Source organism: Larimichthys crocea, chromosome XV (genome assembly GCF_000972845.2).
Source record: "Larimichthys crocea isolate SSNF chromosome XV, L_crocea_2.0, whole genome shotgun sequence".
Classification (NCBI taxonomy): Eukaryota; Metazoa; Chordata; class Actinopteri; family Sciaenidae; genus Larimichthys; species Larimichthys crocea.
In genome coordinates this window covers 13,579,785-13,590,693 of record NC_040025.1, presented here as the reverse complement: position 1 = coordinate 13,590,693, position 10,909 = coordinate 13,579,785, and the positions used below count along the sequence as shown (strand labels likewise).

The 10,909-nt window shown below is 41.5% G+C and overlaps 2 protein-coding genes across 6 annotated transcripts in view; one reads left to right on the top strand and one right to left on the bottom strand.

Moving 5' to 3' along the window:
* Positions 1-4,955, bottom strand: part of dnajc5ab (DnaJ (Hsp40) homolog, subfamily C, member 5ab) — a 16,488-nt gene extending 11,533 nt beyond the window's left edge. Inside the window, exon 1 of one of the 3 annotated variants that reach the window (XM_027288400.1) lies at positions 4,644-4,955. The gene's annotated coding sequence lies outside the window, so the exon portion shown is untranslated. The remainder of the gene's footprint in view (positions 1-4,643) is intronic. The other 2 variants (XM_027288401.1, XM_027288399.1) reach the window with 2 other exon arrangements.
* Positions 4,956-6,291: 1,336 nt separating this feature from the next.
* The window catches only part of LOC113747698 (proteasomal ubiquitin receptor ADRM1-like), a 19,883-nt gene continuing 15,265 nt past the window's right edge, over positions 6,292-10,909 (top strand). For all 3 annotated transcript variants that reach the window (XR_003463803.1, XM_027288369.1, XM_027288368.1), the window contains exon 1: positions 6,292-6,439. The gene's annotated coding sequence lies outside the window, so the exon portion shown is untranslated. The remainder of the gene's footprint in view (positions 6,440-10,909) is intronic.

Sequence of the window (10,909 nt, the reverse complement as noted above, 5' to 3'; positions counted from 1 at the left end):
CGTCATACAGAACGAGTTACAGCGTGCATGACAACGGTACATGACAGGAATGCAGCCACAGAGAAACCCCAACTTGGAAACGTGCAGCTTGAACAGTTGATCAAAAGTACAGCAAACAGTAAGTGAGGGCGGCGCGGGACAGCGCTGCTTGAACGTGTAGCAGCAATGCCCGATCACGCATACCGTAGCTGAGCATGCTGTCTACACGAGTGACTCAGCTTGAATCTGTTACAGACCGAAGACGGGCTGCGTGTGAAGTGCGGTACATCGTGAAGCCAGACTAAGAACTATAACACGAACGACATGCTCCGCGAACGCCTTACACGACCAATACACGCTGTGTAACGTATAACACGAACTGATCTCGACTGAACTACTACGATATATACAGAACCGCTGCTGACAATCGTTTACAAGTTGACTTACCACGCACGTCTCTGCCTGAACGTCTCACGAGCGCTGCTCACGTAACGAGACGCATGTCGAAACGTCGTGTACACGTCCACATCACGCGCTGTGACGTACAGGACGCCCAGATCGTAGGACTCTACCAATGCTGGAAGTTACCGAACGCTGCTGAACGTTCAACGAACGCTGCTGAACGTTACAACGAACGCAGCAACCGGCTGAACGTTACACGAACGCTGCTGAAAACTTTACACGAACGCTGCTGAACGTTACAGAACGATGCTGAACGCTGTACGACACGACGCTCTGAACGTTACACTGAACGCTGCTGAAGTTACAAACGAACGCTGCTGAACGTTAAACACGAATACGCTGGCTGAACGTTGAGATGATGTCAGTGTGAAGTTCTTTGGTTGGTTTGGTTCCCACGAGTCCTTGAATCCTTTAAAGTTTGTGGGGAAAAAGTCAAGACCTTCAAACATTAGGTCATTATCCGGTCTCAAACTATCCTGAATTTAAGGGAACTGGCCTGAAAAGTCCTTGGATTTGATGTTTAAGGTGTGATGGATTAGTGACGTGCAGTAAAGTTAGTTAGAGCTGCCTCTCGATCCCGTCGACCCAGCGAGCTAAACTCTCCATCAAACACGTTCCATTAGTTCGTCTCGCTGTAATCTTCACACGTTATCAGAGAAACTTCAGATCTCCTGAAGTTCCCAACTCTCGTGCTCTGCGGTGACGTCCTCGGGTCATGAGTCTTCCACGAGCGCGTCCTCCAGACAGGACGGTGTCACAGTCATTGGGTCGCAGGTCACATGGTGCTGTCAATATTCACCTTCAGTCTCGACGTCTGTGAACTCACATGTCTGCCGTGTCTGTCTTGTGTCTGTCTGTCTGCTGTCTGTCTGTCTGTCTGTCTCTGTTCTGTCTTTCTGTCTGTCCTGTCTGTCCGTGTCTGTGTCTGTCTGTCTGTCTCTGTCTGTCTGTCTGTCTCTGTCTGTCCTGTCTCCCCTCATCTTCATCAGACTGCTTTCTCTCGGTCGTCGTCTCTGGTCGTGAATCACAGATTTGTTCTGGTGGGTGGTGAATGTTCTCTGCAGTCTTTCTGGATGATTAAAATATTCCATATTAATAATTAATAAAATAGAATAGAGCTAGTGATCAGAAACAGCGCATTAATGAGGTCTCGTTGGTTGCATCAGGATCCAGTAATAATGCATGGGGACGATGGGGCCAGAGTCACGCACACTCAAAATTTCTTTAGAAATTTTTCTAGTTAATATTAACATCACTGAAATCAACTTAAGTCACTCAAGCTGCATTTTTAAAACATACGTCTGGATCTATGAGCAGAATCTGTGAGAGTAGTAACTCCATGGCAACAGCTGAGAAACTCTTGGGCAAGGCACCATGAGAGAGCACAGCAGACCTGCTCAGTGATCGTCTACTCTGGTCCTGATGAAACCAACGAGACTTCATTAATGCTGCTGTGATCACAGCTTCTTATTTATTTATTTATTAATATGAAATCATTTCAGTTCATCCAGAAAGACTGCAGACAGACAGTGTGAGTTCACAGACAGTCGAGACTGAAGGTGAATATTTGACAGCACCATGTGACCTGCGATCACATGACTGTGACACCGTCCTGCGCTCGTGGAAGACTCATGACCCGAGGACGTCACCGCCAAGCAGCAAAGCGAGTTTGAAACTTCAGGAGATCTGAAGTTTCTCTGATAACGTGTGAAGATTACAGCGAGACGAACTAATGACACGAACTTTGACGTGTTTGATGGAGAGTTCAGCTCAGCTGGAGGTCGACGAGATCGAGAGGCAGCTCTAACTAAACTTTACATGCACGATCTACACCTTAAACATCAAATCCAAGGACTTTTCAGGCCCTGTTCCCTTAAATTCAAGGATAGTTTGAGACCAAGATTAATGACCTAATGTCTTGAAGGTCTTGACTTTTTCCCCACAAACTTTAAAGGATTTCAAGGACTCGTGGGAACCAAACCAACCAAAGAACTTCACACTGACATCATCTCAATGTTCAGCAGCCCTCACCCCGTTAAATGAGTCAAACTTTATGACTGTATAATAAAATAATATATACTGCTGCCTCCCTCACTAATGAATCCACCCATCAGGACCGGAGCTCCTTTACAGCTCCTGCCGTCGTGAAGTCGACCCCGGCCGTCAGCCGTCCGTCTACGTGAGGATAGAAATATCGACACCAAAATACCAGCGAGCCGAAGCGGGAGACCCAGCTGGGACCGGATAATTTTAGGTTTTCAAGGGTCACAGCAGAGACACGGTGACAGGAAGCTGTTACACAGCACCACGGATAATTGAAGTTATTGAGTTTATAACAGGACAGGAAGGGGCCAGGTCGTCACGGGCAACCGAAATATAACTAAAGACTTCAAATGTAGAGATGTTCAAATGTCGTCGTTAGAGGTGGAACCAAAGCAGACGACTCTTTGGTCCTTTGTGGTGGATTATCAGACGTTTTACAGACGAAGTGCTTCATTAATTAGTCAGATAAACACAGCAGAGAGCCGCTCTGATAATCTCCTTCTCTGACCTACTACTGGTCTGTTATCTCGGAGTAACCTGATTTGATGTGACTGGCCTTTGTGTGACTCACAGCTCGGACCGATGATGACAACATCCAGGCCGAGCAGCTGACTCAGAGAAATGACCGAATCTGGGGAAAAGAGTTCCCGGAGACACCGTAACCTGCAGCTGACTCAGATATGACGGTTCACACAGAGAGATGATGCATCGTTAGAGCTGAGGATGAAAACATGACGACAGGTTTGTACAGGACGAGGAAACAAGGAGGGTAAATATATATACTTAACATCTCGTACAAATGAAAACAACATCATACATCAGTGGAAAATCGATCTTATTCTATCATAGCTGATAGATTACCGGTCAGTAATCATTTATTTTGAGTTCTGACGAGCTTCATGTTCATGAAAAATATGAAATAATAAATCAACATATGCATATGTCAGAGCTGTGCTTTGACCCTCAGCTGTGCATGAAATTAAAAGTTTTTAACGATCAGTTATCGGTCATTCGGACTGATCAGAGCATGCCTGAATCAGCTGCACATGTGAAATTATATATTTATGTTTATTAATGCGTACAGATCAGATTTCCGTCACAGAGAGCTGCTCAGTAAATAAACACATATTCTGATCCTGATGTCAGCTGTGTCTGTTTATCAGTCACGTGCAGATACATTACATCAACAGAAACTGACACATATCACAATTCAGTTTGTATTTCGATAATTTACTATGAAGCTGCATAATAAATGAGTCAGACGGGTTCAATTAATGTTGTACATAGATTTTTACCCAGCCTGCAAATGTCAGTCAGTGTCTATAGAAACACAGATCTATATTTATATCTTTTAAATATGTATACAGTTATTTTATTTATGTCTGCGCCTACCTGCATGCTCCTCGTTAACCTATGTCTATACCTGTGTGTACACCTGAGAGCTCAGTGTGTGTGTGTGTGTGCGCACACCTGAGAGCTCAGTGTGCGCACACACACACCTGGCCAATAAAGTGATTCTGATAAACTATAACGAGCATTAGTCATTAGTGGTTTACTGTGGAGGTCTGCAAAGTTCCCAACAGTCTGATTACACAACCAGGAGAGACCAGAACCAAAACTGAAAGCACACACACACACACACACACACACACACACACACACAACTCACTAATAGAAAACAATACAATGGAAATATAATGTACCAAGTCTGATCTGTCCACACATTAATCAGTGTGTGTGGTGTGTGTGTGTGTGTGTGAATTGCACCTTGTCGCCCATGATCTCACACTCAACACACACACACACACACACACACACACAAATCCGGATTTACCGCGTCATGTCTCCTCTCGGTTCTCCTCAATCAGTCCCGCAATAATCGGTAACCGGCCCCGCAGCGTGAGCCCAGCCGGCCCCGCACACACCACACCGGGACCCCGGTTCGTGACTCGCCAACCCGAACCAGAACCCCCCGGTGTGTCTCGGCTCGGCTCGGTTCGTTAAAGCGGATAATCTCAGATGAACACAGAGGAGCATCCATGTTTGTTAGCCTAGCCGAGCGCCCTGCTTTGAATGGGCAGTTAGCATTTAGCTCGCTGACTAATCCAAGGGCAGCGGAGCTGACTAACGTTCAACCGGAGACAGAACCGGGTTCTTACCGTGTCCGTGTTTGTTCCCGCGCTGCGTGACGGCTGCTGTTTGTTTTCCTCCTCAGTCTGACTCTGTTTATTTATTTATTTTATAATTCTCTCATCCCCGGTTTGAGCTTCGCGTCCCGGCTCTGAACCATCCAGACCCGCTGTAGTTCCCGGAGGTCCACGGCTACACACTCACACACACAAATACACACATATACACAAATACACACACACACAGCAGGAGGGAGCGCGAGCGAGATGTCAATCTGTGCACTCGAGAGCGGCCGCGCGCCTGAAACCCTCTCCCACCCACTCACACTCTGCGCGTGCACGCACTAGTGATAATGGGAAGTTCAGCTCTCTCTAAGGATTCGGCTCTTTTGGCCTCGGCCTCCCTTCGAAGAAGAAAGAAAGAAAGAAAGAAAGAAAGAAAGAAAGAAGAGTACAGAGACAGAGAGAAGAAAGAAAGAAAGAAGAGTACAGAGACAGAGAAAAGAAAGGAAAGAAAGAAAGAAAGATAGATAGATAGATAGATAGATAGATAGATAGATAGATAGATAGACTTTATATCCCAAGCTGGGAAATTACAGTGCAGCAGCATCGTAGATTAGATTAGATTTACTTTATTCATCCCACCACAGGGAAATTTACTTGTTACAGCAGCAAGCAAAGTGAAGCACACACTACAGAATAATAAAAAAAAAGTAGAAAAGGCCAAAACAAAAACACAATAAACAGACAGAAATATCTATATCCTACACAAACCTTCAAAACAGACAAGTACTGTGGATAAAAATGGCATGATATATAAAAAGAGTATTGTAATGTAAAGTGGCCATAGTGTAAGATACATGATACAAATAATAATGATACAAATAATACAAATAATAGCATTACACACAGTGACGATAGCATAAGAAAACATATAAAGAACAGGCTATAAATAATAAAATATCAAAATAACAATAGTAAATCAAATATATTGTACAAAAGTATATACAGCAAATTGGCTTGTACAAAAGTATATACAGCAAATTGGCAGTGTTGATTTAGTGCAATGTACGAAAGGAGAAATGTGCAATGTGTGTTACTGTGTGAAGAAAAAATGTTGTGTGTACAACAGATGTACAGATTGTAAAGTCCTCCGAGGCAAATGTACTTTGTGACTTTGGGCTATACAAATAAAATTTGATTTGATTTGATCTGACTACCACTACACTCACTGACTTTTTGGAGTGTCTGCCCCCTGTCCTTCTTTCACATAATGCTATGATCTAGTGGTGTGTTGGTCGTGAACATATCATTCAACTTGAACTAATCTTTTATATGACTCGGAGTAATGACTTTAACGATCAGTGTATTCTCTGTACAGTCTCTCAAAGACTCTTTAGAAGGTTTTAGATTTACATATTGCATAGTTCACGGTTACTTGGTTTGATTTAACTGTTATTTATACATGTGTATATAGTGTTAAAACAGGATATCGTATAGGTGTATAGTGTTAAAGTTTTGTTTTCTTGCTATCACTTACTATCTCACTTACCGTTTGGGAGCTGCTGTAACAAAAACTATTTCCCTGCAGGGATTAATAAAGTGTTTCTGATTCTGATTCTGATTACTGTCTGAGAAAGTGATCCGAGTCAGTTAAAAGACTCGAACAGTGCTGCGGTTCACTTTAAAGAATCGGCTCGTTCGTGAACTTCCCATCACTAGTGCGCACCAGCAGCAGGCGCGCGCTCTGGACGTGAACAGCGGAAGTCAGTCAGTGAGTTAGCACGCGACGGAAAACTTGTTGAACTCTTCGGACTCTAACTCAGGTAATTCACCTGGATTCTTCTACAAATGACAGTTTGTCACGAAGCTGCACTCACACACGGAGCTGCTGTCGCCGCTAAACCCGGGTTATTTAATCTATCGGCAGTTTAAGAAACAGTTTGGCCCGGTTCGGTTTAGCCGAGTCACGGGCTAACGTTAGCACGGCAGCTAACAGGCTAACTGCTACTTTTGTTAGAAAGTCTGAAATGTTTCAAAGTGACAGATTTAAAGATTTAAACTGTTTAAAAGTTTCAGAGCGACACACAGAGACTGTCACAGGTCACACTTTAACTTTTATTTTGTACGAAAAAGATAAAAAAATAAAACCGTCGCTGAAATTTCAGCTAACAGTGAAATCAGGTCAATAAGCATTAGATATGGTAGAAGAAGAAATATGAAATTGAAGAGGAAAGAAAAGGAGCTGCGGGAAAGATTGGGGGTAGAGCTGAGCAAAGCGGAGAATGAAGAAGGCTACAGCTTGGAGAATTATTTAGAGGTGAAGATGGAGCTCCAGAGGTATGAGACAGAGAGGTGCAGAGGCGCAATCCTACGGAGCAAAGCAAAATACGCAGTGGAGGGAGAAAGGTGCACAGCTTACTTTTTAGGTTTGGAAAAGAGTAAGCAAAGTAGGACATATATACATGAAATTAGGAATAAGGAGGGGGAGGTAATAGAAGATTATGTGGGTATACTGGAAAGGGTGCAGGAGTTTTATAGGGAATTATATAAGGGGGGTGGACTGGAGGAGGATAGTATGGTGGAGGTACTGGATAGTGTGGAGAGTAAGCTGTGCACAGAGGATACAAGTCAAAATAAAAATATTTATTTTTAATACGTGTAAATACATAGAAAAGATAATATAGATAAAGTAATATATATTATATATAAATATATTAAATAAAAAAAATATTTTTTAACTGTGTATATATATATATATATATATATATATATATATAATAAATATATATATTATTCTGTGATAATTATATTTATAAAAATATGAAAGTAAAAATAGTATTATATAATAGTTAAAAAAAAATTTTTTAACACACACACACATATATATATATATATCTCGATTTAATATATATATGTATAAGTAAAAGAATATACGTTTTTACTGTTTTTTACTTTATATTATATTTTATAAAATATACTATAAAGTATATATATTTATATATTATATCATATATTAAGATCTTATATAAAATTTATAAAGATAATAGTAGTTACGTTTATATATTTTTATACTTTGTTCTTATACAACTCTACTATAAGTAAAAAATATATATATATAAGTTAAAAAAATTCTTTTTACCTTACTTTATAGATATAATATATATATATACTATTATATATATATATATATAGAAAAAGTCAAATCTTCAAAACATTGAAGTTGTTCTCTAGCTCAGTTAGCCTGTAGTTGTTAGCGGAGATTTCAGCGACGGTTTTTCTATTGTTAATTTTTCTAATCTTTTTCGTACAAATAAAACTAAAGTGTGACGGGACCGTCCTGTGTGTCGCTCTGAAACTTTTAAACAGTTTAAATCTTTAAATCTGTCACTTTGAAACATTTTAAGACTTTTAACAAAGTAGCAGTTAGCCTGTTAGCTGCCGTGCTAACGTTAGCCCGTGACTCGGCTAAACCGAACCGGGCCAAACTGTTTCTTAAACCGCCGTTAGATAAATAACCCGGGTTAGCGGCGACAGACAGCTCCGTGTGTGATGGCAGCTTTCGTGACAAACTGTCATTTGTAGAAGAAATCCAGGTAAATTACCTGAGTTAGAGTCCGAAGAGTTCAACAAGTTTTCCGTCGCGTGCTAACTCACTGACTGACTTCCGCTGTTCACGTCCAGAGCGCGCGCCTGCTGGTGCGCACTAGGAGGGGAAGTTCACGAACGAGCCGATTCTTTAAAGTGAACCGCTATAGTTGATCGAGTCTTTTAACTGACTGGATCACTTTCTCGAGACAGTCATCAGAATCAGAAACACTTTATTAATCCGCAGGGAAATAGTTTTTTGTTACAGCAGCTCCCAAACGGTAAGTGAGATTGTAAGTGATAGAAAACAAAAACTTTAACACTATACACCTATACGATATCCTATTTTTAACATATATACACATGTATAAAAACAGTTAATCAAACCATAACAGTTAAAAAAACCAGTAACAGTGAACTATGCAATATGTAAATCTAAATCTAAAGAATTTAGTCTTTGGAGACTGTAAAGAGAATACACTGATGTTAAAGTCATTACTCCGAGTCATATAAAAGATTAGTCAAGTTGAACGATACGGTTCACAGCAACACACCACTAGATCATAGCATTATGTGAAAGAAGGACAGGGGGCAGACATTTCAAAAAGCCTGTAAGTGTAGTGGTAGCAGACAGATAAAATCAGATTTTATTTGTATAGCCCAAAGTCACAAAGTACATTGCCTCAGAGGACTACAATCTGTACATTTGTGTACACAGCAAATTTTTTCTTCACACAGTAACACACATGCACATTTCTCCTTTCGTCTTTGCACTAAATCAACACTGCCATTTGCTGTATATACTTTTGTACAAATATTGGATTACTATTTTGATATTTTATTATTTAAGCTTGTTTTTAATTTTTTTCTTATGTTGTCTTTGTCACTGTGTGGAATGCTATATTTGTATTATTGTATCATTATTAATGATCTAATTATCTAACATGCTTCTGCACTGGAATGTTTACCGAGCTTGGGATATAAAGTCTATCTATCTATCGATCTATCTATCTATCTATCTATCTATTTTCTATCTAGCTATCTAGCTATCTATCATCTATCTAGCTGATCTATCTATATATCTTCTCTCTGTCTATGTACTCTATGTTCCTTTCTTTCTTCTGTCTTTACTTTCTTCTCTCTGTCTCTGTACTCTTCTTTCTTTCTTCTTCTTTCCTTATTTCTTTCTTTCTTTCTCTCTCTGTCTATGTACTCTTCTTTCTTTCTTCTTTCTTTCTTTCTGTCTTTACTTGTTCTCCTGTCTCTGTCTCTTCTTTCTTTCTTTCTTTCCTTTTCTTTCTTTCTTTCTTCGTCTCTGTCTTGTCTCTTCTTTCCTTTCTTTCTCTTTCTGTCTTACTTCTTCTCTCTGTCTCTGTACTCTCTTCTTTCTTTCTTTCTTTCGTTCTTTCTTTCTTTCTTTCTGTTTTCTTCTTCTCTCTGTCTCGGTGTCTTCTTTCTTTCTTTTCTTTCTTTCTTTCTTTGCTGTCTCTTACTCTTCTTTCTTTTCTTTCTTTCTTTCTTCGCTCGTCCTCTGGATGCTTCTTTCTTTCCGTTTCTTTCTTCTCTCTGTCTCTGTAACTCTTCTTTCTTTTATTTCGTTTTTTCTTTCTTTCTTTCTTCTTCTTTCCTTTCTTTCTTTCTTCTTTATTTTCTTTCTTTCCTCTCTTTCTTTTCTCTTCGAAGGGAGGCCGAGGCCCAAAAGAGCCGAATCTTTAAAGAGAGCTGAACTTCCCATATCACTAGTGGCGTGCACGCGCAGAGTGTGAGTGGTGGGAGAGGGTTTTCAGGCGCCGGCCCTCTCGATGCACAGATTGAACATCTCGCTCGCGCTCCCTCCTGCTGTGGTGTGTGTATTTGTGTATTTGTGTGTTTGTGTGTGTGAGTGTGTAGCCGTGGACCTCCGGAACTACAGCGGGTCTGGATGGTTCAGGAGCCGGGACGCGAACTCAAACCGGGGAGAGAGAATAATAAATAAAATAATAAACAGAGTCAGACTGAGGAGGAAACAAACAGCAGCCGTCACGCAGCGCGGAACAACACGGACACGGTAAAACCCGATAACCGGTTCTGTCTCCGGTTTGTTCCGGTTGAACGTTAGCAGCTCCGTGCCCTGGATTAGTCAGCGAGCTACATGCTAACTGCCCATTCAAAGCAGGGCGCTCGCTAGGCTAACAAACATGGAGCTCCTCTGTGTTCATCTGAGGGAGATATCCCGCTTTACCGAGCCGAGCCGAGCCGAGACACACCGGGGTTTATGGTTCGGGTTGGCGAGTCACGAACCGGGGTCCCGGTGGTGTGTATGCGGGGCCAGCTGGCTCACACTGCGGGGCGGTTACCGATTATTGCGGGACTGATTGAGGAGAACCGAGAGGAGACATGACGCGGTAAATCCGGATTTGTGTGTGTGTGTGTGTGTGTGTGTGTGTTGTGTGTGTGTGTGTGTGTGGTGTGTGTGTGTGTGTGTGATCATGGGCGACAGGGGCAACTTCACACACACACACACACACACACTGATTAATGTGTGGACAGAGCAGACGTGGTAACATTATTTCATTGTAGTGTTTCTATTACTGTGTGTGTGTGTGTGTGTGTGTGTGTGTGTGTGTGGGTGTGTCGGCTTTCAGTTTGGTTCTGGTCTCTCCTGTTGTGTAATCACCTGTTGGGAACTTTGCAGACCTCCACGTTAAACCACTAATGACAATGCTCGT